General features: G+C 41.9%; 1 long non-coding RNA gene across 1 annotated transcript; it reads right to left on the bottom strand.

Moving 5' to 3' along the window:
* Window positions 1-5,386: 5,386 nt before the first annotated feature.
* LOC145549772 (uncharacterized) lies at window positions 5,387-6,341 on the bottom strand. The gene is made up of 2 exons (XR_014085620.1): window positions 5,528-6,341; window positions 5,387-5,454 (listed from the first exon to the last, which is right to left on the bottom strand). It is a non-coding gene; the product is annotated as an uncharacterized LOC145549772 (long non-coding RNA).
* Window positions 6,342-26,417: the final 20,076 nt, after the last annotated feature.

The following is a 26,417-nucleotide window of genomic DNA, read 5'->3' on the forward strand; positions in this document are numbered from 1 at the left end:
GGTGGAGAAAGTACTCAAAAAATTTACTTAAGTAAAAGTACAAATACACAGACAAAAATGTACTCAAGTAAAAGTCAAAGTACCACATTAACATTTTACTTAAGTAAAAGTAAAAAAGTACTGGTTTTTAAAAATACTTAAGTATTAAAAGTAAAAGTACTTGCTGAATGCATTGCCTAATCGCTATTATCATTAAGTGTCCCGATCATATGATCATATGCCACAGATAAAGCATGTTTTTATTGAGTTTACTCTGTAACATAGTTTAGACTTAGATATGTGATTCTATGCATCATAATTTCAGGGATGGAAACATCTCCTGTCCTAACATAACATGAACTTCACTTTTTTTTTGCCACACATTTATTTTGAAAGAAATCCAACTCACAGAGGAGGACATGGAACCAAGGAGCCTCGTAGCAGAGTTGTAGTCTGGACCACCGAACCCAAGACCAAATCAAAACCAGCACCCCGTGCTACATGACAATAAAATTTAGTGCACCTATCAAAACTGCTTCTCAAATTGATCTGAAAGATTCACTTTCCCACCTAGACATTAAATACTTAGAGCTGAAATAAATTTAACCAGTATCAATTCAAACTCTTCTTCATTCTGTTATGCTTTCATCTCTGTGCCACAATACACAGAGGTCTCCTGCCATCCCTAAAAAAATAACACCCTGGGCGGTTGCCCATATTGCCAATGTCAGAAATTGCACCATTAAACATAGCAATTAACAACGCTCAACTATGAACACTGTCCAAGGCCCAATAAGCAAGAAGTAACCAAGCAGGAGGAGCACCGTGACTGTTCTCATCCTCCCTCCTGCTGCAACGTCTGCCACCATGACAGGTGATGAAAACAAAGAGCAATGAGCATGCTCTGTGTTCTTACGTTCTTGTTTTATTTATTCACCAATTAAATATAAATATATTTTAATGAAATAAAATAGCTACTGCAGTGTTCGCAGAGCATTACAAGAACAAAGAACGGCTCTCAGTGAGGCTTCAGCACTATAGGACTTGGTCAAGATCCATCCAAAAGAATCGGATCGTCCATGAATGTCATATTACTATATTGCACTTTGGTCACAGCGTTGTCCCATACCTGCGACATGTCAGTCATCGCAGATGCAACATGTGTCTCTATACAGCTGGCTTTGCTAGCATCACGTCCACAGATCTTACCTTTCTTTAAGCTTTCCTTCCAAGTGACGTTAAAAATTGGACGAAGTCCCACCGTCTGCTGCTGATTTTACATGTCGCCATATCTTATGATTTATGCAGCGCTATTATATTACTGCCGCTCAGAGGAAACCACTGCGCATGTCTGGAGCTCCGCGTGCGAGTAAAGGTGGAGCCGATGGGTGACAACAGACACTAAGTCACGTTATTGCTCGGATTTTACGGCGCCACCTTAAATCCCTGAACTTCACATTTTAACGGAAAAAAAGAGCAACGAGACTTGGATGTAACGAGTAACGAGACAGTTTTGTAGAAATGTAGTGAAGTAGAAAGTACAGATACTTACTGTAAAATGTAGTGGAGTAAAAGTAGAAAGTACCCATTATTAAATCTACTTAAGTAAAGTACAGATACACGAAAATTGTACTTAAGTACAGTAACGAAGTACTTGTACTTCGTTACTTCCCACCACTGCCTGTGGCGGAGGAAATGTGGCTGTTGTGTGCGTACTCTACCCAGTGAAGGTGTTGGGCCCAGTCGTCGGGGTTGGAGGAGGTGAGGCATCGCAGGGTGGTCTCGAGTTCCTGGTTCATGCGCTCAGTTTGTCCATTAGTCTGGGGATGGTAACCGGAACTGAGGGCCGCTTTAGCCCCCAACGCGGAGCAGAACTGGCGCCAGACCTGAGAGACAAACTGGGGTCCACGATCGGACAGGATCTCCTGTGGGATCCCATGGAGCTTGAAAACATGTTTGAAAAGCAGTATAGCGGTCTGGGCTGCAGTGGGTAGCTTTTTGAGGGGGATTAAATGGCAGGCTTTGGAGAATCGGTCAATTATGGTGAATATGGTGGTCATACCTTTAGAACTTGGAAGTCCAGTGACGAAATCCACGGCGATGTGGGACCAGGGGCGTTTGGGTATGGGTAGAGGCTGTAGCAACCCCGCGGGAGGTTGGTTGGAAGATTTGTTTCTTGCGCAGATGGCGCAGGCAGACACATATTCTTTGACGTCCTTGTGAATGGACTCCCACCAGAACCTGCGGTTTATCAGCCCAATGGTGCGGCTGATGCCGGGATGGGCCGAAAACTTAGAGGCATGGATCCAGTGAAGGAAGCGGGAACGGACTGCAGGGGGAACATACAATTTGCCTGGCGGGCAGGCTCCAGGAGGAGGTTCTGTACCTTGTGCCTGACGGATAATGTCCTCTATCTCCCAAGTTACCACGCCTATGGTGCAGTCGGGAGGAAGGATCGAGGCAGGAACTTCCTCCGAGTCGTCAGGGGAGTAGACTCGGGACAGCGCGTCAGGCTTTACATTCTTGGACCCTGGGCGATAGGAAATAGAAAGATTAAAACGTGAGAAAAACAGGGACCAGCGCGACTGGCGCGGGTTGGACCTCTTGGCCGTCTGGAGGTAGGAAAGGTTCTTGTGGTCAGTCCAAATAATTACGGGGTGTTCCGCTCCCTCAAGCCAGTGTCGCCACTCCTCTAACGCCAGCTTGATGGCGAGCAGTTCCCGATCCCCCACATTATAGTTCCTTTCAGCGGGGGAAAGCCTGCGTGAGAAGAAGGCACAAGGGTGCAGTTTATGGTCCTGACTGGTGGTCTGAGAGAGGACTGCCCCAACCCCAGTATCAGATGCGTCAACCTCGACCACAAACTGCTTACTGGGGTCAGGCTGGATGAGAACAGGGGCTCTGGCGAATCGAGACTTTAGCTCCACGAAGGCCGCCTCGGCCTGTGGGGTCCAGGAGAAAACCCTTTTGGTGGAGGTGAGAGCTGTCAGAGGGGAAGCGGTCTGGCTGTAGTTGCGGATGAATCGTCTATAGAAGTTAGCGAACCCAAGGAAGCGTTGGAGCTGTTTACGAGTCTCCGGCTGAGGCCAGTCCAGAACTGCTTTTACTTTGTCCTCTGCTGCCCTCACCTGACCGCTCTCGAGGACATAACCCAGGAAGGTGACTGATGGAAGATGGAACTCACATTTCTCTGCTTTGACATAAAGTTTATTCTCGAGTAGTCTTTGTAGTACTAGGCGGACGTGCTTCTGGTGCTCCACGAGGGACTTAGAATAGATCAAAATATCGTCTAGGTAGACAAACACGAATACGTTAATGAAGTCCCTGAGAACATCATTAACAAGGGCTTGGAAGAAAGATGGCGCGTTGGATAACCCAAAGGGCATAACGAGGTACTCGTAGTGGCCCATAGGTGTCTTAAATGCGGTCTTCCACTCGTCCCCTTCTCTAATCCTGAGCAGATGATAAGCGTTCCTGAGGTCAAGCTTAGAGAAGATGGTAGCTCCCTGAACTGGCTCGAAGGCTGAGGAGAGAAGCGGTAGCGGATACTTATTTTAATGGTGATCTGGTTTAGCCCTCTGTAATCAATACATGGTCTTAGGGATCCGTCCTTTTTCCCCACAAAGAAGAAGCCCGCTCCCAGCGGGGAGGACGAGGCGCGTATGATGCCTGCGGCCAGGGACTGGTTGATGTAGTCCTCCATGGTCTGTCGCTCTGCTCTGGAGATGTTATAGAGCCTACTGTTCGGTAGAGGGGCCCCGGGCAGGAGGTCGATGGCGCAGTCGTAGGGCCTGTGGGGTGGCAAGGAAAGAGCCTTGTCCTTACTGAAAACCATTTTCAAATCTTGGTACTCACTGGGAACCCCGGAAACATCTGGGGAATCCCCCTCCGCCGGGGTAGGGCTCGGGCCCTTAACTGGAACGGCGGAACGGAGGCACGTGGAGTGGCACTTGGTGGACCAGGAGACAATTCTTCCCTCCACCCAGTCGATGTGGGGGTTGTGAGTATATAGCCAGTTGAAACCCAAGACAATGGGTGAGCTGGATGTGGGGAAAACAAAGAACATTATTTCTTCGGTGTGGTTACCGGATATGAGAAGACTGAGAGGTTTGGTTCTGTGGGTGACTTGGGGTAAGTTCTTTCCGTCCAAAGATGATACTCGTAGAGGGGCTGGTAATTGTTCCATCTCGATGGAGAACTGACGCACTAAATCAGAACTGATCAAGTTCTGTTCGCACCCAGAGTCGATGAGGGCCGATGCGGGCAGCGAGTCCTGGTGAGAGAAGAGAGTGACTGGTATGATTAGGCGGGGTCTGGTCAGGGTTGGTTCCGGCAGCTTCCCCGCACTTACTGCCGGACCTGTGAGTTTAAACGGAGAGGACAGTTAGCTATCATGTGGTTTGGTTCCCCGCAGTAAATGCATAGCTTAGAGCGTATCCTTCTCTGGCGCTCCTCGGGTGTAAGTCGGGTGTTTCCCAGTTGCATGGGTTCTGGCTCACGAGCGGGAGGAGAAGGAGGTAGCAACTGCTGGGGGTTTGAGCGGCTTCCGGCTCTGGAGACTCGGGGGGGGTGAAACCTGTCGGCCTCGTTCCCGTACCCTGGCACGGATACGATTATCTAACCTTATGGCTAGGTTAATGAAATCGGTCAATGACTGAGGTTCATCTAGCGTGGCTAGCTCGTCCTTTATGTGCTCATTTAAACCGTGGAAGAAGGCACTTTTGAGTGCGGTGGCATTCCAGCCTGAAGCGGCCGCTCTAATTCGAAAATCTATGGCGAAGTCTGAGACGCTTCTCCTACCTTGTTTGAAGCCATGTAGTTCTCTAGAGGCGGCCGTTCGTTCGGTTTCCTGGCAGAAAACCTGCTTAAATTCTGCCAGAAACTCAGGGTAGGTACATCCATAGTTAGCTGCCTCGGAGAATCGGGCTTCAGCCCACTCTAGGGCTCGGCCAGAAAACAGGGATAAAAGAAATGAAATCTTGGAACTGTCGTGCGGAAAGCTCTGTGGTGAATGGTTAAATACAATTGTACATTGTAGGATGAATCCCTGAACCTTGCTTACGTCACCAGAGAACCTTTCGGGAGTAGCAGGGCGGATATCAGAAAACCTGGAGTGGGGAGGTGGATCTGGAGTTGCTGGAGGGACCGACGAGGACGTGGAGTGGTGATCTGAAACCTGTTGAGTTGAATTCTGTAGGAAGGTAGAAAGTTCAGTTAATCGTCGGTTAGTTTCGGCTTGGTGGTTTCCCAGCTCTCTCAGAGCTGCGTCGTGGGACTGAATTAATGCATGTTGATCTGATAACGCCCGTCTGATAGCGTCCGCGGAGGTCGTGTGTTGGCCTGAGTGTTCTGTCATGATGGGAGGTAAGTTACGAACCCACATGCGAGAACACAACCAGACAGGCAGTAAAGTTTACAATGATTTTATTGAAAGGGAAGGAGGTGAGTTCTGGAACTGCGGACCGGGTCGTCTGACTGTCAACAGGGGAGCACAGGGTTAGACAGAGAACGGTGACGAGTAGAATGATAACGACTGAGGTGGGCTTACTTGGAAGGAGGATGAAGTAGATGTAGTGGAGTGAGAACGGTAAGTAATCCTGGAACGGTCAGGTGACTTCACCTGAGGTGACAGCCTGGAGCTAGGTCTGTCGGCGGTTGTTCTCCGGGAACGGCGAGTAATCCTGGAACGGTCAGGTGACTTCACCTGAGGCGACAGCCTGGAGCTAGGTCTGTCGGCGGTTGTTCTCCGGGAACGGCGAGTAATCCTGGAAACGGTCAGGTGACTTCACCTGAGGTGACAGCCTGGAGCTAGGTCTGTCGGAGGTTGTTCTCCGGGAGGGTTCGGGCGCGGGTCTCCTGACCCGTGGCGTCCCGAAGGGGAATCCACCGGAGACGGATCGACAACAGGGAGTAGTACGCACACACACTCGGGGTTGGCGACAGCCGGTAACACCGGCTTCGTCGAGGGAGGACACAGGCGGGAGGATCTCACGAGGGGTGGCGTCTAGGCCGGTAATACCGGTAGCGTCGAGGGAGGACACAGAGGGGAATGATCCACGGAGGGAAAGGCACACTCACTCAGAAGCCAGCAGTGATGGAACGAACCAGAGCAACGAGGAGGCGGCGGGAGAATCAATGCGAGCAAACACTCAGGCGGTGAGATGAAGTGGAGCCGCTGCTTATATCCACCGTCACACGCCTCCTCAACAAGCTGCAGGTGTGTGTACGGGTTGACCCAGGCGGCTTCTCAGGGGTGGAGAGGTGGTGCCCTCTGGTGGACACCAGGCGTAGTGCCGGTTCCAACCAGGATGGAAGACAAACAAGACTGACAAACAAAAAACATAACTGGGGAAACACGGATCCTGACAAATCCTTAATTTCTGAGAAATAAAAAACATAATTGCACAAATTTTGATTGAGATGGTTAGTATTAGTTAATAATCAGATAAAAAAATGTTTTGGAGGAATTTTTTGGTTCCTGACACTATTGCATGATAAAACACTCCCCGGGTCAAATTGACCCACGAACATTATTGCTATACCTCAGAAAAGAACATAAGAGGAGGGTTAAGCTCAAACAATACCTGAAGGAGCATGAAACATATGAACACTTTAACGCTTTGTTTGTCATTTTCTTTTGTATTTGTCATGTTTGGGTTTAGTTTTCTGTTTGGGTTTATGGTGTCTTATTCATGAAGAATAAGACAACATAACTGGCTGAAGTCATGCTGTAAGTCAATGACTTTGTGATCTGGATGGTTTACTTAAACTATTAGTTTAAAAATAAAGCTTACTCTACTGCTTGATAATTAGCATCAATTGAAGTGTATTTGTGATTGAATTGAAATAATTTTTTGTAAAGTGTGTTGAGACAACATTGGTAGTGAATTGGTGTTCTATAAATAAACAGAACTGAATTGATATGCAAATCTTTCTGATTGAATTTTCATTCCCAGGTCTTTTTCCAAAAATATTGTCCAATCACATTTTCTTTAATTTCACAATCTTTGTAAGGTAATACTGAAAATATTTTTTGTGGAAAAAAAGTTTTTATTTTTGAAATATGATGTGTCCACTACAGTGGACATCGGAACTCCATACATTTGAAATTGAACCTTGATGGCAACCAGTTTGTCCCAAAGAAAATATCCAAACATCAAAATAAGAATGAATTTCACATTGACAAAACTGAGCACTGTTGCCTAGCACGAAGGTTTTGGGTTCGATTCCTGGCCCAGGGTCTTTCTGCATAAAGTTTGCATGTTCTCCCTGTGTATGGTGGGTTCCCTCCGGGTTCTCCGGCTTCCTCGTACAGTCTAAAAACATGAATGTCAGGTTAATTGGGCTCTCCAAATTCTCCCTACGTGTGTGTGTGCATGGTTGTTTGTCTCTCTGTTGCCCTGCGACAGATTGGCGACCTGTCCAGGGTGACTCCGCCTCTCACCCGGAACATTAGCTGGAGATAGGCACCAGCAACCCTCCCAAGCCCACTAAGGGACAAGGGTGTAAAGAAAATGGATGGATGGATGGATGGATAGATGGGTTGGTGGGTGGGTGGATGGATAAATGAGTAGGTGGACAGTGTTGTAGTACTCAAGATCGGTCTTGGTCTCGAGACCATTTTTTGATGGTCTCGTCTCGGACTCGACCGCATTTGGTCTCGGTCTTGTCTCGGTCTCGGGCGCTGAGGACTCGGCATTTTATTTCAAGACCAGTCGAGACCGCAACTGTGAAAATATCCCTAAACGTACAGCATACTGTCCAGTTTATTTGTTAACATCTCTGTTTTCGGTGGATGCAAAACGCACTGATTAAAATCCAAGTAATGGACCTTACCAAGCTCCGCCCAGAAACGCCCCTCGAAAGTCCCACGTGACTTCATGTCTCACATCAACCTCCTCGCAGAGCTTAGCTTCTATGGGATTTTTCGTTTCGACTGACTCTGCAGAGTATTTCTGAGTTGATTAGTTTAGCATTTCTGCCGGATTTTCACAAAATATCAGCCATGACAATGGACAAGGGAACCAACAAGTTCATGTCATCTTTTTTGGACGACATCAAGATGTTTTAGTCACGCAATGCCTCTAACATTGTGCGAGTTGCAGCTAAATGCTACCAGTCGATGAGGAAAATAGCAGATCCTCAGACCCTCAGCATAAATATAGCTGTGGACAAGATCACTGATGGCTATTGTTCTTGCAAGGCTGGGTAAGTCAGGCATTCATGGTTTTGAGGGTTCGAATGTGCCTAGGCCTGATACACGGTACTCGGTGCTAGCTTGGCTAACACAATTACAGTTTAGTAAAAGCTAGCATGGCCAGCACGATTACAGTTTAGTAAAAGCTAACGTGGCTAACACAATTACAGTTTAGTAAAAAGCCTTTTCAGGTGAAATAAAATCTTTAATGTATGTCAGATACGGTACACATTGCATATTGATCTGTTCAGCTAACGTAAGGCTGTCACAGACAGGCTTCAGGATGTAGAAGTTGTATCGGTACTGCCATTATGCTGTACTTGGCTAAAAGGTTTTCATAATGGATGTGTTTATTATTGACTTTTTTTTTTCAGTCACTAAACACAAAAAGCAATAATGCTTACGCCAGCAGACAGTTTGTTCTTATTGATCCTACGACGGTTGAGCTGCAAATGCGGTCGAGCACAAGCTTTGATCCAAGCAAGACATTCCGTTTCAGATTTTGGAAATCTGTGAATTGTAGTTCCACAAACACGATCAGGATACCTGACATCACCTGTACAGGTACCCCACTGACGGAGAATCAATTTTATTCGAGTCCTGACGCAAAATCTTTCTGTCGGTCTGGTAGTCCACAATGTACATTAGTATGAGTTTGTGAGCCGGTAACCCACGTGATAGCTGCGCTGTGACGTAAAATGGGCATTAGCCAATGAAAGGCGGACCCTGTGGTAAGGTCCATTACGTGTTTCTGTTACTCCCCCCTGTTCTTCCCCCATCCCCACCTTTCACTCGCACACGGCACTCCAAGACATTCGCAGTGGTTTTCTCTGAGCGGCAGAAGATGTCTAATAGTCAGTAATAGAATAGTGCTGCATAAATCATAAGAAATCCGATGGCAATAGCTAACTCAGCAGCTCTTCACTTTCACAGACGGTGGGGACTACGTCTAACTTTTTTCATCACTTAGAAAAGAAGCTCAAAGAAAGGTAAGCTCCGTTGACGTGATGTTAGCAAAGCTAGCTGTACAGAGACACATAAGCATTTGTGATGGAAAAAAAGTTGTCACTCACTGCACTTAATTATTGTGCGGAGGTGTTGACTGACTTGTCTCATATATGGGACAACGCTGTGTCCAAAAGTATGCAATATAGTGATGTGACATTCAGGAACAGTCCGATTCTTCTGAACGGCTCTTTACTTAGAAAATAGGACTGGAGTGTCACTGAGAGCCGTTCTTCGTTCTTGTAATGATTTGCATACACTGCAGTAGCTATCATTATTTTATTTAATCATATACATTGATATTTTTTAAATTAACATAACTAAAACACAAGAACGAAAGAGCATGCAGAGCATGCACATTACTCTTTCACTGTTTTCGTTCAAAGTGGCAGCTGTAATATCTGCCATGGTGTCAGACTTCCTGGCTTCATGTAGTCGGAGAGAGGGTGAAAACAGTCACGGTCAGCGCCTTGTGCTTGGTTACTTCTTTGTTGCTCCCTGGTCAATGTTCATAGTTGAGCATTATTTACCGTCAGGGCATTGCCTCAATTGCTATGTTTAATGGTGCAGACATTGATGGTTTCTGACATGAGCAATATGGGCAAACACCCAGGGTGTTATCGTTTTAAGGATGGCACGAGACCACCGCGGATTGTAGCACAAAGATGGAAGAACTTCATTTTAATATTGGTAAAATTTATTAAGTATTTAATATCTAGTTGTTTTTATGGGATTATGGATCTTTCAGATCAATTTGAGAAGCAATTTTGATCATATTTCACATTTTATCATGTCATTTAGCGCGGGCCGCTGGTCTTGGTCTTGACTCGGTCTCGACTTCCCTCGGTCTTGGTCTTGACTTGGTCTCGGACCCTAAAAGTCTTGATCTTGTCTCGGTCTCGGGTTAGGTGGTCTTGACCACAACACTGTGGGTGGATGGATGAATGAGTGGGTGGATGTATGGATGGATGAGTGGGTGGGTAGATGGATGGATGGATGAATGGGTGGATGGATACAGAAAAAACAGAAAAATAATTACAAATGTCCACTACAGAGGACAATTTTTAAACTTTTAAATACTACGATAAAATACAGTCAAAAATAATTCATAGAATGTTTTAATATGCTGCTAAGAGACTTATTTAGAATATGCCAACAAAATTGTAAACCAAAATTTGCACAATAAAAAGTTGTATGCACTTACTTTGTCTCTCCCCATAAAATGTGCTTCTACTGATGAATGCCATTTTTATAAATGAGAAAAAGGAAGGTACAAAAGCCCCACCCCTTCACATGTGGCATCATTGAAAAGCCCTAAATGTCCTCTGTAGATACCAAAAGGAAATAATTCAGTAGAATGCAGGGGATGGGAAATATTCAAGTTTAGAAATGTCCTCTACAGCGGACAAAAATGAACTACTGGTAGTCAGGAAGTTTGGGTTTAGTTTTCTGTTTGGGTTTATGTTAATTCCATAGACTTTAACGTGTAAATACAAAGGTTTTGTATGGCACCTTTGTACAAAATATAAAGGTTTATGGAGCCTTTACATTGTTAACAAGGGCCACGTATGGATTGTAGAGGTGCAGGATAAAAATCACTCCAGGAGGGGATAATGTTATTCTTCCTTTAAATAAAGAAAACTGAACACGAGTACAGCTGGCTGGTTTCTGTGCTTTAATCCCGATGCAGACAAACTTTACACATCCACACCCGAGTCAGCAAGCATCAAGAACTGATACAAAACCGTTTCTCCCACAGAACACGCAACCACTTCATGCAGAGTTCTGTTAACAAGATAAATGCACAGTAACACACTTAAACTCAGGCTGGCCTAGCTAGTATCTGAAATAATGGTGGCATAAGTCCATACAAGTACTATAATATTTGTGTGTTTCTGGTATGCCCTTAAAAGTGACACACAAGCGACATCTGCAAACAGCAGTGATGGACAGCAAAGCTGTTTCTCTCGACCCAGCGGGGTTCATTTCTGCTTCAAAAAAGTGACCTGGTGGATTGCTGAAAACTATTATGTTCAAGTTATGCTAGAAATAGTTAGCCTATCAACAAAACTATTGTGGCCTAAAATAGCATCTCAGTGTTGCAACAGCACAGGCATCCCCAAATGCTAATGACTTGGAATCTGAAATGGAATAATAGCAATTTGCAACAATCTGATGGTTGAATAGCCTGAATAACATTTTGAAAGCAATTAATATATTTGTTGTTCAGCTTGGTATGTCTATTTATTCAATAATTTAGCAGTAAAAAAGGGTTTTTGAAGTAAAATGCTGCCTATTAAGTCCAGGTTGACTCAGTCGTCTGTCTCTCCCAAATCCTGAGAGAAATCCTTTATCTGTTTACAGACAGAGCAGAGGTTCCAGTAGCCGGACAAACTACATCCTGGGTCATCGTCGCCCCATGTTTAGAGTAGCCTGGATGCTTCTAAGCCTATAACTAACAAAAGCAAATACTTAAAGAAGACAAAACATCTTTTCTTTAGAACAATGTGAAGTGATGCAGAAAATAAAGCTGAAAATTGTTCTTGAAGCTACTGTCAATGGTTTCACACACTACATCAGAAGTTCTTCAAGTGAAAATGAAGTGTTTGTTAAATAAATCTCATTAGAGTGTTGTTATGGTGCTGTTGCTCATGCAGCTTCCTGTGCTGGATGAGCTGTGCTTGCATGTCCCATTAAATCATCAGCTTTTCTTGACTCCTTTAATACATTTCATAAGGTTATGCACCTGCACACTGATCAGACGGGCCACTGATTCCAAACCCAGACTGCTGATGTTGCTTGGTGCTGCAGCAAAGGTTTGCTGGATGAAAACATCCATCATGTCCACAGCCATGCTACCAGCTCTTTGGCACCAAATTGTAAAATCAGCATTTTATAAAAAATTTTGTTTTAGGACCCACACTAACACAGCAACCATTTATCATCTTAATTTACAATGTTGGCATGTTAAGGTGGGCTAACTCTTTAATTACTATTGAAAATAAAGCACATGCTCACTGGAGCAATTCATTTGGAAAGTTATGATCATATTCTGACCTTATTGTGGTATTACGGAGTCTCTGGGGATCAGCCACAATGTACTACATTGATCCTAAGGGCCACATAAGTGGGTGTGCTAAACTGTAAAATCTCCCCTACATCCGCAATGCTTCACTCAAAGCATTTTATGGCTTTGCTGAAGGAAAAAATTAAGGGACACAGAGATTCTTTCTCTCATTAAGGGTGTTTCTCAAAGCAGGAAAAAAACAGCTGATTTGATCACACTAAGTGCAATAACAGTCAGAGATAATATTTATTACGGCTTCAGTGGGTCTCTGCCTTTTTTTCTTGTAGGGTTCTGCAGACGGGCCCTGCAGGTGATGCGTGTTGCCCTGATTGGTGCTCTGCAGCTTTAAAACTGCCATGCATGCAGCAGTCAGGAGGCTTTTCCTCCTCTCTCCTCAGAACTCCATTTGGTTTGGTTTGGTTTGGTTTGTATCGTATCGTATCGTATCGTATCGTATGGTTGAGATTTGTTAGGTTTGTTTTGCATTTGCTTATTTCTGGTCAACTATAGGTTTTGCTTTAATCTATTTAGGTTTCTCATTTCAGGCATTCTTTTTTTCAGGTTTATTTCTTTAATATAATTTAATAAATTCTATTTTCATTAAGTCATTAAATTCTTGTGTGGTCTCCTTTAATGTTACCCCATCAAACGAGCCTGGTGGACGTAACATTGTGGGAGCTCGTCCAATTTATGTGGACTAATTATGCTTGATTGGCCTCATTGGTGTGTTCAGGTTGAAGTTACATGCCCCTGACTTTGGTTTTCTTGTACTGCAGGTTATTTGGCTAGTTTAAGGTGTTTAACCTTACTAGATTTTGGACATTTTTGATGTTCCATATGTATGTTGTTGGAGGTCCATGAGGACTTTTGTACTTTTGTTGGGGGGGAGAGAGGATCTTGTTTTGTAATGGGTAAGTGCTGTCTGGTATTTATTGTTTTTGGCAACTCCATTTTAGACGACCCTATTTGTTGTTTTAGTTTGTTATTTTTGGGTTGGACTCTGGGCTGAGGGCACCGCCGTGGTTTGCTGCCTGAGAGGTTTTGGCCTGGAGGGATTTGCTGCCAGCGGTATCTTGGTGCTTAAAGTGCCTTGGCTCTTGGAGGAAGGCCTGAAGATTAGGCTAAGGTTAGTCAGGGTTTTGGCACTTAGTTACTTGCCAAATTGAGACTTGCCATTTGTTTGTACCAGTCATGCATTTCTTTGTGGTTGTTGTTTAAATAATTTGGTATATTTGGACTTGTATAAATTTTTTTTGGAAGTTGGTTTGTTGGGTTAGTTTGGTTTGAAAATGGATACTGTGTTCTTTTTTGTCTTCCCCAACATTGGAACTATTGGAAAAGCTTACAAGGGAGCAGATTCGTCAAGTAGCTGAACACTTTGAAGTTGATCTTGAAGCTGCAAAAGGATTAGTTACCTCAACTAAGGAGTTTTTTAAAAGACAAACTTATAAAACTGAATGTCTTTATTGTCTCTTTCAGATGCTGATGAAACTTCCCTTGGTTCAGATTCTTTAACTGCTGCCTCAAAGTTGAAAAATGAATTGTCAAGTCCAACAGTTTCTCAAGCTTCTCAATTAAAGTTTCAGTCTAAGAAAACAGATGGAAATGCAGTTTGAGTTGGAAAAATTACAGCTAGCACATGAGCTTGAGGAGAGAAAACTAGCTTTACAGGAAAAGCGGCTAGCATATGAGCTTGAGAGAAAACTAGCTTTACAAGAAAAGCAGCTGGCTCATGAGCAAGAAGAAAAGAGGTTGGCACATGAGTTGGAGGTGAAAAAAAATTATCTTTGGAAGCTGAGCGTCTGAAGTTGAGGTCTGAGGGCAGATTAAGTGGTGGATCTGTTAATCTGTCTCAAGGTGGTGATGGGTTTTCTGGATATAACTTGGTTAACATGTTGAAGCTGTTACCTAGGTTTGATGAACAAGATCCTGATGTGTTTTTCTCTTTGTTTGAGGACATGGCAGAGGACAATGACTGGAGTGATCTAGATTTCTCCATGCTCCTGCAAAGTGTGCTGGTGGGTAAGGCCCAAGAAGCTTATGTTTCATTAACTTCAGCTGAAAGAAAGATATACAAATCTGTTAAAGAAGCTGTTTTGAAAGCTTATGAACTGGTTCCTGAGCATTACAGGCAACAATTTAGGAACTGCAGGAAAGCTGAAAAACGGTCAAATACAGATCTTGTCAGAGAATTAAACACCCAGTATTGTCGCTGGTTATCAGCTGACGGTGTGGATGATTTTGAATCACTTTGTGACTTGATGGTGTTGGAACAGTTCAAGAACATTATTCCAGATCGGGTGGCTATATATATATATATATATATATATATATTAATGAACAAAAAGTAAAAACTGCTGCTAAAGCTGCTGTCTTGGCAGACGAGTATGTTCTGACCCATAAAGCTGTGAGGGATTCTAATTTGAAAGGTGACTACAGCCTTAAGGAATCTCTTCATAACTGGTTTCCTGGTAAAAATAGATTAAATCCTACATTGAGATCTAAAACGGACTTGGTTTGTAACTATTGTTGAGACACTGGAAAAATGAGTGTCCCCTGAATATCAAAACTAAAACAAGTAGGGGTAAACGGGATCATCGAAAACCTATGGCTTTAGCCAGTGTTGCACAGTTGCATTCAGTAGAGTCTACACCTCTACCTAAAGTTGAAAGTGTAAGACCAACTGTTTTAGCTGCACCTGTTGACTTTCAGTCTTTTTCAGGACTGACTAATTCAGAGCCCCACTTTTGAGAAGGATGTTGGACAAGATTACACTCCTTTCATCACACATTGGTTTGTTTCTGAGTGGAAGTTCAAATAAAGTGGCTGTGAAGATTCTGCGTGACACTGGCGCATCTGAATCTTTCATATTGGATTCTGTTTTGCCATTTTCTCCAGGTTCTGACACTGGTTGTAGTGTCTTAATTAGAGGTATTGGGATGGAAACTCTCTGTGCCTCTCCATAGGGTCTACTTGCAGTCAGAACTGGTACAAGGAGAAGTAACGATAGGTGTTCGTCCTTCTTTGCCTGTGGAAGGTGTGTCTCTCATTTTAGGAAACAATCTGGCAGGTGGACGTGTGTGGCAAGATGTTGCACCTCTAGTGGTCCAAGCTTCTCCATCTGTTTCTGTGTCGGACAAATGTGCTCAAGACTTTCCTGAGGCATTTCCAGCTTGTGCAGTAACTCATGCCATCACTCGTGCTTTGGCTGATAAGGAGGTTGAGTCTGGTAAGCCTGCTTCTGTTGAGAAGACTGCCTGTTTGCCAACTCTTCCTGTTCCTTTGTCACTCAGTGAGTTGATTGCAGCCCAGCAGGAGGACGCAACCTTAGCTGCTCTGTTTGACCAAGTCCAGACAGCTGAACAGGACACAAAAACGTCATGTGGGTATTTTCTACAAGATGATCTGTTGGTACGTAAATGGTTGCCTTACAGTGACGGTGATATTGTTGGTCCAATTTATCAAGTTGTTGTTCCAGTCAAGTTCAGAAACCTTGTTTTGAAAACTGCTCATGGAGAATTGTCTGGCCATTTTGGAGTCAATAAAACTTATAATCGAGTTTTACATTTTTATTGGCCACGTCTGAAAAAAGATGTTGCTTATTTTGTGAAAACCTGTCACACTTGTCAACTAACTGGGAAACATAATCAGATGTTGAAACCAGCTCCACTTTTTCCAATACCTGCTGCTGGTAAGCCTTTTGAACACTTGATCATTGATTGTGTTGGCCCACTGAGTCCTTCAAAGTCAGGATCAGTGTATTTGATGGTTATGTGCAAAAGCACTTGTTATCCTGCAGCATCTGCTCTGAAAACCATTAGGACAAAGTTGGTGGTCAAAGCTTTGTCTAATTTCATTTCAGTAATTGGAATTCCAAAGACCATTTAGACTGACGCAGGTACCAATTTCACTTCACGCATGTTTGGTGAGATTTTGAAACGACTTAGTGTAGTCCATCAACAAAGCAGTGCTTATCATGCTCAAAGCCAGGGAGACACTGGAAAAAGCACTAGAGAGTTTTCACCAAACCCTGGAGGCATTAAGGGCATACTGCACAGTTGAGTAGAGACTGGGAAGAAGGTCTGCCTTGGCTACTTCTGGCAGCTTGTGAAGTTGTACGAGAGCACAGGGTTCAGTCCAAATGAACTAGTGTTTGGACATCATGTGTGTGGCCCTCTTGCTATCCTAAAAACTAACTTGGAGAAGTCTGATCCACCATCAAACCTGTTTAACTGTCAATGGTATTTGTCGCAGACTTTTCTTGGCTGGCAAACTAGCTTCTGAGAATCTGAAAGGCTCAGACGAAAATGAAGCTGTGGTTTGACCAGAAGGCTGAAAATGGAGTGTTTCATCCAGGAGATGAGGTGCTTGCCTTACTTCCCATTCAGGGTTCACCTTTTCAAGCAAAGTTTTATGGTCCGTATTCTGTATTGAGACGGGTGTCGGCACAAGACTACATGGTTTCTACCCCAGACTGTAAACTTCCAACTCAGCTTTGCCATGTAAACTTACTGAAGCCTTACTTTGGTTGTACTTTGGAAGAAAAAGATGTGAAGGCAGTTGCTGCTTCTGTGAAGGCAGACCTGAGCTGCACCACAGGCTTGGATGAGGATGTGCAGACTCCAGATGACGCTGTGTTCCAGCCCAGACTTAAAAACTCTGAGATGTTGTGTAACTTACAGACATTATTGAGTTATTTGTCTTTGAAAGTAGTGACCAGTTGAAGCAGTCCATTTTGTATTTTCATGCCTTGTTCGGTGACATTCCAACATGTACTAATTTAATTGAGCATGACATAGATGTGGGAGATGCACAGCCCATCTGTCAACATTTTTATCGTGTTCCTCCTGAGAAAAGTGCGTTTTTGGAGTCAGAAATTCAGTATTTGCTGGACAATGGCCTGGCTAAACCATCTTGTTCCAGTTGGGCTTCGCCATGTTTGCTGGTTAAAAAACCTGACGGTACTTATAGAGTCTGTATCAATTATAGGAAACTGAACAGCATTACAAAGCCTGACTCCTACCCACTTCCTCGGATGGAAGATTGTGTTGATCGGGTTGGTACTGCAAGGTATGTGAGTAAATTTGATTTGCTCAAAGGTTATCAAGTACCCTTTTCTGCTCGAGCCCAAGAGGTGTCTTCCTTTATTGTACCATCAGGATTATACTTGCACTGTAATGAGTTTGACACTCACTGGTGGTGGCAGGTGCTGGAAGGTGGCACCTGCCACCTTCCAGCGGTTGATGAATCAAGTAGTGGCTGGATTGGAAGGTTGTGCTGTCTACTTGGATGTTGTAGTGGTCTTCAGTGACACCTGAAATGAACACGTGCTACGTATCCAGAAGTTGTTTCAGCATCTTCAGGATGTTCGTCTAAATGTGAGTTTGCAAGAGCTACAGTGACTTATCTGGGAAAAGTTGTTGGGCAAGGACAAGTAAAACCAGTAAGAGCCAAAGTCCAAGCCATTGATGGTTTCCCACCTCCTTCTTCAAAAAAGGAGTTGATGAGGTTTCTGGGGTGGTGGGTTACTATAGAAACTTTTGTGAGAATTTTTCTACTGTAGTGGCTCCATTAACTGACCTATTAAAGGCTAAAGTCCAGTTTAGGTTGTCATCAGCTTGTCAGAAGGCATTTGAAAATGTCAAGTTCCTCTTAAGCACTGCACCAGTTTTGTCTGCTCCAAGATTAGACCGGCCATTCCAGGTACAGGTTGATGCAAGTCAAGTGGGTGCAGGAGCTATTTTGTTGCAGACTGACGAAGAAGGTGTTGACCATCCAGTGTGTTTCTTTTTTAAGAAGTTTAATCAACATCAACTTAATTATTCGACCATTGAGAAAGAGGCCTTGGCTCTTATTTGGGGACTGCAGCACTTTGATGTGTATGTGGGTGGGGGTGCATTTCCTGTTGTGGTATATTCCGATCACAACCCTTTGATCTTTTTGCACTCTTTACCGAGCCCCAATCAGCGGTTGATGCGATGGGCCTTATTTCTACAGCCTTACAACCTTAATTCGGCACATTTGAGGCACTGAAAATGTGCTGGCTGATGCATTGTCTCGTGCCATTGATGGACCAGACTAACAGGAAAAAATGCCTACAGAGGTCCTAGTTGGGATCCTCTGATTTAAGGGGGAAGGTGTTACGGCTTCAGTGGGTCTCTGCCTTTCTTTCTTGTAGGGTTCTGCAGACGGGCCCTGCAGGTGATGCGTGTTGCCCTGATTGGTGCTCTGCAGCTTTAAAACTGCCATGCATGCAGCAGTCAGGAGGCTTTTCCTCCTCTTTTCTCAGAACTCCATTTGGTTTGATTTGTATCTTATGGTTGAGATTTGTTAGGTTTGTTTTTCATTTGCTTATTTCTGGTCAACTATAGGTTTTGCTTTAATCTATTTAGGTTTCTCATTTCAGGCATTCCTTTTTTCAAGTTTATTTCTTTAATATAATTTAATAAATTATATTTTCATTAAGTCATTAAATCCTTGTGTGGTCTCCTTTAATGTTACCCCATCAAACGAGCCTGGTGGACGTAACAATATTTTTTTTTTATCTAAATGGGAAAGGAAAAAAACCCTAAATTGTTTAGGAATGGCTTTAAACTCTGCCTTTGTTTTGTTTTCTTAAATTTATTCTTCATCATCCTATATTATAATTGTTTCTTTTGTCTTTTTCTTGATAAAAATTTTTATTAGATATTGCTACCTTGCTGTCTTTATGTAGAAAGGCTGTGTTACCTGTCTGCTGGAAAGGTAACAGAGCAATAGTTGTTCTAGAAGAACTAGGTGAGGAAAGCTTGGATATTTGGCCCGGCTCTGTGTACCGCTGGACAGCAGCAAATGTAGTCTCTGAGGAGCTGCAGACGAGGTTGGGTGTATTGTTGTAAAGCAGAGGCAAAGCACGGCTCGGAGGCAGTTGCAGTTTGACATTGCCTCATTCATGGCTCACATTCATCATAAGTGGCTCAGAAGTTTTCCAGAGGGAGCCACAGGGAGGAGAATGTTACATCCCAGCCTTGCTGAAATCAGACGCCCCGGCAGAGCTGATCTCACACACACACACACACACGCGCACACACCTGACTCTCCATTCATCAGCAAACGCACAAACTGCAGCTGGTTGATGCATTTGACACCTGCAGATAAGATGTGAATATTTTCTCTTAAGGGCCATTCTGTGATTTTTGTATTATGTTTTTTCTGGGAATATACTGGTGAAAAAACACATTTGCACCAGCACACGCATATCAGGAATGGAGGCGAGACTGGTTCTCCCCAGTTGAATATGTAGAACTTCAACAAATATTTCAGGATAATACTGTTGGTACACTATAAAATGCAAATTCGAAAAACTGTTCATTACTCAACCATAACTACTTTTTCATAATGTCAGTTTTCATGTGTCCTTTTTCTATGCTGATGTTCAATTATGTTGTTCATTCAGACCTTCTGAATATTGCATGTTGTCCCTTTTGATAAATTGTATTGATATCAAACAGAGGCTCAGTGACAACTTCCTGCAGGTTAATTATGATAAAACTGAAACCTTCATTTTTGCTCCCAACAATCAAATGGCTGAAATCAAATAACTCCTTGGTGTAATAGTTTCTTCAGTTAAAACAAACCTCTGAAATCTTGGCATTATTGTTGATTAAGCGGTCATGGATTAATGAGACACTTCTTTTTTCAACAAAGAAATATTTCTAGGCTTATGTCTCTTGTGTCAAAAGCCGAATTGAAGATGATTATTTGTGTTTTTATTTCATCCTGTCTAAATTCTTGTAAGTTTTCATGTGTTTGAAAAAGAATGACCTGTTCTTTTGCAGACAGATCAGAATACAGGATTTGGGTTTCTGTGTGTTTAATTAGATTTCTGTGTTCTGTGGAGTCTCTATGTTGTCTCGTCTACCCCTTGATTAGTTTCTTGTTTCCCGATTTGTCTCTCTGTGCAACATGGTGAAGGATCTGCTCATTGTACTTTGGTGAAGAGTGTCATGCCTCGCAAAAGGCAAGTCCAGCTGTGCAATTCAGTGCAATAATATTGGCATTTTCTCTCAGGTTATAGAACTGGCTTGTGCAAGCATTAGCATGTCACCTAAAATGAGCTTTCAGCTAATTTTCGTACTTATTACCCATGTTTAGTATATTGAATGGACTAAGACAATGACAGACAACATGCTAGTGATGCCCCACATGCTACTGATAGCAATCATGCTAATCTTAGCATGATTGCTAATTTCACCTTATGCATTAATTTTAACAAAATGAATGGTGCAAGTACAGCTTCATCAACATGTTTCTGACTCTCCATAGGTTTTTGACTACAATTTAGCTCATCTTAGCATTGTTGAGCTTCAGAACGCTTTTCTTACTTATTAGCAATGTTTCGTATACTGAATGGTAATGACAGACAACATGCTAGTGATACTCCACATGCTACTGATGTGGAGTATCACATCAGTAGCATGTGGTACTGATAATAATAATGCTATTATTATATAATAGTATTTTATTAATATTTAATAGCATTATATTAATAATAATGCTATTATATAATGCTAATTGTTATATAATAATAATGCTATTATCATTTCAGCTAATTTTAGCTTATGCAACATACTGAATGGTACAAGTACACCTTGGTGAACATGCTTTGGACTCCCCACAGGTTATTGACTACATTGCAACTTTCTTTAGCATTAATGCTAAGTTTTAGCATCAGAACGCTTGATTAAAAACCGATGCGCACACTTAGGCAGGCCTCGGTTAAATTTCTTCAGGAATTTTCTAGTTTGCATTTCTTCATCAAATTCATCATTCTCAACAACCTGGGTCCGCTGCATCTTCCTCGCCACCTCATCACCGCAACACCTGACACTGCAATGCTTTTAACTCCTGCAGCACACAGCTCCAGTTTGGATCCCTTTACATTGGCCACCAGTACATTTTAGAATATATTTAAAAATATTTGTTCTTACTTTAAGAAACATATGTAGTCAAGCCTGTCTAGATCTCTGACCTTCTAGAGTCCTGCTCCTCTTCTCACAGCTAAAGTCCTTCAAGACAAAGGCTCAAGTTTAAGAGCAGATTGGATAAAGCCTTGAGGGCCATGGCCCCAAAACTGTGGAATGCATTGCCTCTACTTTGTGCTGCTTTAATTATTTTAAAAAGCAGCTGAAGACACACTTATTCAGACTTGCTTTTAATTAGTTTTATTTTGTATTATGTTACATGTATGCTGTTTTATCTTTCCTTCCATTTTATGTGTTTCTAGGTCTTATATTTTGTAAAGCACTTTGTAGTTTCTGACCTATAGAAGGTGCTTGATTAAAAAAAGCTTACTGAAGTTTACTTCTTGGTATTAAATTAATAATGGGCTTAATAAAGTTATATTTAAGTTGCACTGATACATGTTCTTTAAACTGAATTAATCAGCTTACATTACACAACAGTTGTATGACAAATTTAAAAAGTGAGAGATTAAGTTAGGATTTTTTATATAAATGTATATAATTTTTATTTTTTTATGTGATAATCTGGATAAAAGCCATTCATCTGAGTTGAGTATCAGATGTTAAAGTTTATTGTTCCTAAAAACCCATCCTGGACACATCAATAAATCATCAGTCATATTAATCTACCACGCAAATTGCCTCACTGGGGGAATTTCCCAAAACACTAGAGCCAATAGAATCTGTGGGATATAAAAAGGAAGTTAAAAGAGTTAACGCAGGGACTACAGAGGCCCCTATGGGACAATGGGGAAATTTTTTCTTTTGAGTTACCTCAGAAACTATTTGCATTCCTACAAACCGGATTCCATTAAAGTTGGAACACTAAACAAATTGTGAATAAAAACTGAATGCAATGATGTGAAGATGGCCAATGTCAATATTTTATTCGTAATAGAACATAGATGGCAGATCAAAAGTTTAATCTGAGTAAATGTAACATTTTAAAGGAAAAATGTTGATTCAAAATTTCACAGTGTCCACAAATCCCAAAAAAGTTGGGACAAGTAGCAATAAGTGGCTGGAAAAAGGAAATTGAACATATAACAAACAGCTGGAAGACAAATTAACACTAATTAGGTCAATTGACAACATGATTGGGTATAAAAAGCGGTTCTTGGAGTGTCGGTGTCTCTTTGAAGTCAAGATGGTAAGAGGATCACCAATTCCACCATTGTTGCGCAGAAATATAGTGCAGCAATACTAGAATGGTGTTAACCAGTGTAAAATAGCAAAGACTTTTAAGTTATCATCAACCGTGCATAACATCATCAAAAGATTCAGAGAATTTGGAACAATCGCTGTGCGTAAGGGTCAAGGCCGTAAAACTCTACTGGATGCTCGTGATCTCTGGGCCCTTAAACTTCACTGCATCTCAAACAGGAATGCCACTGTCAAGGAAATAACAGCATGGGCTCAGGAAAACGTCCAGAAAACATTGTCTGTGAACACAATCCACCGTGCCATCCGCCGCTGCCAGCTGAAACTCTACAGTACAAGGAGGAAGCCATTTCTAAGCAAGCTCCACAAGCTCAGCCGTTTGCACTGGGCCAGGAGTAATTTAAAATGGAGTGAGGCAAAATGGAAGACTGTTTTGTGGTCAGATGAGTCACGATTTGAAGTTCTTTATGGAACACTGGGACGCCATGTCATCCGGACCAGAGAGGACAAGGATAACCCAAGTTATCAACGCTCCGTTCATTAGCCTGCATCACTGATGGTATGGGGTTGCATGAGTGCTTGTGGCATGGGCAGCTTGGATGTCTGGAAAGGCACCATTCATGCAGAGAACTGTATTCAGGTTCTAGAACAACATATGCTCCAATCTAGACGTCATCTCTTTCAGGGAAGACCCTGCATTTTTCAACAAGATAATGCCAGACCACATTCTGCAGCAATCACAACATCATGGCTACGTAGGAGAAGGATCTGGGTACTGAAATGGCCAGTCTGCAGTCCAGATCTTTCACCTATAGAGAACATTTGGCGCATCATAAAGAGGAAGGTGCGACAAAGAAGGCCCAAGACGATTGAACAGTTAGAGGCCTGTATTAGACATGAATGAGAGCATTCCTATTTCTAAACTTGAGAAACTGGTCTCCTCTGTCCCCAGACGTCTGTTGAGTGTTGTAAGGAGGGGAGATGCCACACAGTGGTAAAAATGGCTTTGTCTCAACTTTTTTGGGATTTGTTGTCGTCATGAAAGTTTGAAACAACATATTTTTCCCTTAAAATGATGCATTCTCTCAGATCTGATCTGTGTTCTATTGTGAATAAAATATTAGATGTGGGCACCTCCACATCATTGCATTCAGTTTTTATTCTCAATTTGTTTAGTGTCCCAACTTTTTTGGAAACTGGTTTGTACGCAATAGGTTTGAAAAAAAAAAGATTTCTTGAAGTTATAGGACGAAAAATGTTAAATATTTCCTGCCAGCTGAGTTTAAGAGCTTGCTTCAAGTGTGTAACATGTTGTCTTTAATGGACAACATGTTACACACACCAAGTAGAAATATTTTTTCTAACATGGATAAACATGCAAGGCAAGATTGAATTGATGTTTTTTGCTTGATGAAATGATCTTGATGTCTTATGTTTCTTCTTGATCAGCTGCTGGTTCAGTGAGTTTTACACAGAATGGTGACGATGACGCCACTGGGGCAGAAACAGAGTTTGCACCTTAAAAAATGTGTACTAGCGTTCAATCTTACCTTTGATGTTGCTGTGTGTTATTCCAGTTCACACAGCTTTAGTGTTTCTTTTTAATAATAATATTACGATTATTTATCTGGGTGCTGTGCCTATTTTGGCAGTTCCTCATTTTGCTGTAGATGTCATTTAAAAGAAGTCACCCAGCTCACTTTGCATAATGTTAACCCTGGGCATGGAGAAATTTTACAAGTGGCTCTGTGTTTTATCTTTCCCCTTTCTTAAAATTTCTCATGTTTGTAAAAAGCAAATGTAAAACAAGAAAACTTGCTAAGCCCGGTGGTTGGGGTCTAGGACCGTCATTCATCAAGCATTTTTGAGTTAAATTTTTTAAAAAGTTGACAGGGAATTTGAAAATATCACTTGATAATAATGGGTTATTGAAAGATTGGAAGATTAATAGTCGAACATCAACAATAAAGTCTTAAAAAATGCAAATATTTAAAAAATACTCAAGTAAATAAGCAATGCTTAGCCTTCTGGGGGACAAGTAAAGCCTGGTGGCCCACCAGGCTTGTAAAACTGTGGTGGAAACCCTGTAATAATTGTCTTTGGTCAGACTGCAGGTGTTTGCTCAGCAAAGGCTAGACTGCACTGAATGTGAACATACACACGTACCCTTTTAAATCAAAGGACCCAATGCCATTTGTTGTTAGAAATATTTACATGCAAGAATATTTCAGTCATTATCATAACTGAGATAGTGGAATACAGCTGTGCTCTGATCACTTACGTTGTTTACTTACGTTGTTTGCTGTTTGCTCATTTTAAAGTTTGCTGTGCGTCTGCAGGTGACAATAAATGTTACGTTTTGGTAATTTTGACAGAAACTATTGTGTGGTGAACTGGTCTTGACCCAGTTTGTCGAACCAAGACCGAATCCTGACAATTCAAGACTAAAGAAAAAAATGGTTCAAGCCCAAAACCAGCCTTCAGCCTTTCCTCCCTGGTGTATACAGCTATCTGTCCATTGGCCAGATTTCAGCCCATGTTAAATGAATACACCAAATTCTGAACAAGGACATTTTAGTTTCTAATCTTTATAAATTAAAACCTAATACTGCACATATTGACACATATTTTAATTTTTATTCACACAATATTGTCTGTTTCCATGTTGTGATCAGGAAGTAAGAAAAAGTACATACTTCCTCTCCGGAACATGGCCTCCTTTTGAGCAATATGGCTGAAAATAACATGCTCAAAATGAATTGAATGTATCTCAAGAACTACAGAGTTTATTTTAATTGTTTTGGTATCAAAACAAAGGCAAGACCCTAGGGAACATGTTACAGCTCTAAAAACCACCCTGCCTGTTACTGAGGAAAGTGTATTAATATGATAAACAGCAGAAATTAAGAAAAAAATCAATTTCCGCCTAAAAAAAAACACTTCAATCTATGAATGCTCCTTTCAAAACATGCAGTGAAAGCCAAAAAAAGTAGTAACAACAGTACACAATCTGACCTTTTACTGTGCCAAGTTTCATGAAAAAAAAGTCAATCATATGAGTTTTAGAGAGGTGCTACTAGATAAAAATCTAGGCGGACCTTCCAAATTAGCCATTTTGGCACAATTTGTGCCATTTGAACTTTCTTAGTTTTTATTTCTGTAGGGTCTGTTTTAATTATTTATTCTTTTCATATAATAAATAATTATTTATCATAAATAAGTAATTACATCTAATTGTTTTTGGGGGTTCTTTTGAAAAATCCACATTGCATTCATTCATAAAAAGAGAAAAATATAGACAATTTGTAATAGACTGAAAATGGAACAGATTAACTCACAATAACACTTCAAATAGAATTATACAACAATGAAAATGCAAATAGCAATAAAAACTAAGTTGTCAAAATGATATGATCAAAGGAAAAACTAATATATCTCATAATTACATTACAATAGCTGCGCTCTGCGCACTGTGCGTAAAACCTCCCAATTCCCCATTCAATTTTTCAAAACTACGCGGGCCAGTTTCTCGGGAACCCATTGGTCAATTTTGACGATTGACATGTCGTTCGAACCGTCAGAGCCAATAGAATCTGAGGGCGTTGACATTAATATGGAAACTAAAGTCATTCACCAATTACAGCGAAAAAAAGGCATGTGACGTAAATTGACCAATTTTGACCCGGCGTAATGTGAATGCACGTAAAACACGGAAATGCCTCTGTGCCGAACCAAAAACCATTTGAGATGTACTCAAGGAAAAGGGATTATCGGACCAGGTGGAAATATTTACTCTAATATGGATTATGACCACGAAACGGCAAAGGTAGGACTGGATTTTTGATTTTAGCTTCGTGAAATGAGCCATTTCTGTTTTTCTTCTTTAGCTGCTGGTTCATTGAGTTTTGCACGTAGCGTGGTGACTCTAGTATTGTTAAAAACCGCAGAGCTTCGGCTTTACTCTGATTAATAGTTTTTGTACATCGGGCCTCCTTGCTCTTTTACT

This window comes from Poecilia reticulata, chromosome 21, assembly GCF_904066995.2.
Source record: "Poecilia reticulata chromosome 21, P_reticulata-male-v2, whole genome shotgun sequence".
Classification (NCBI taxonomy): domain Eukaryota; kingdom Metazoa; phylum Chordata; class Actinopteri; order Cyprinodontiformes; family Poeciliidae; genus Poecilia; species Poecilia reticulata.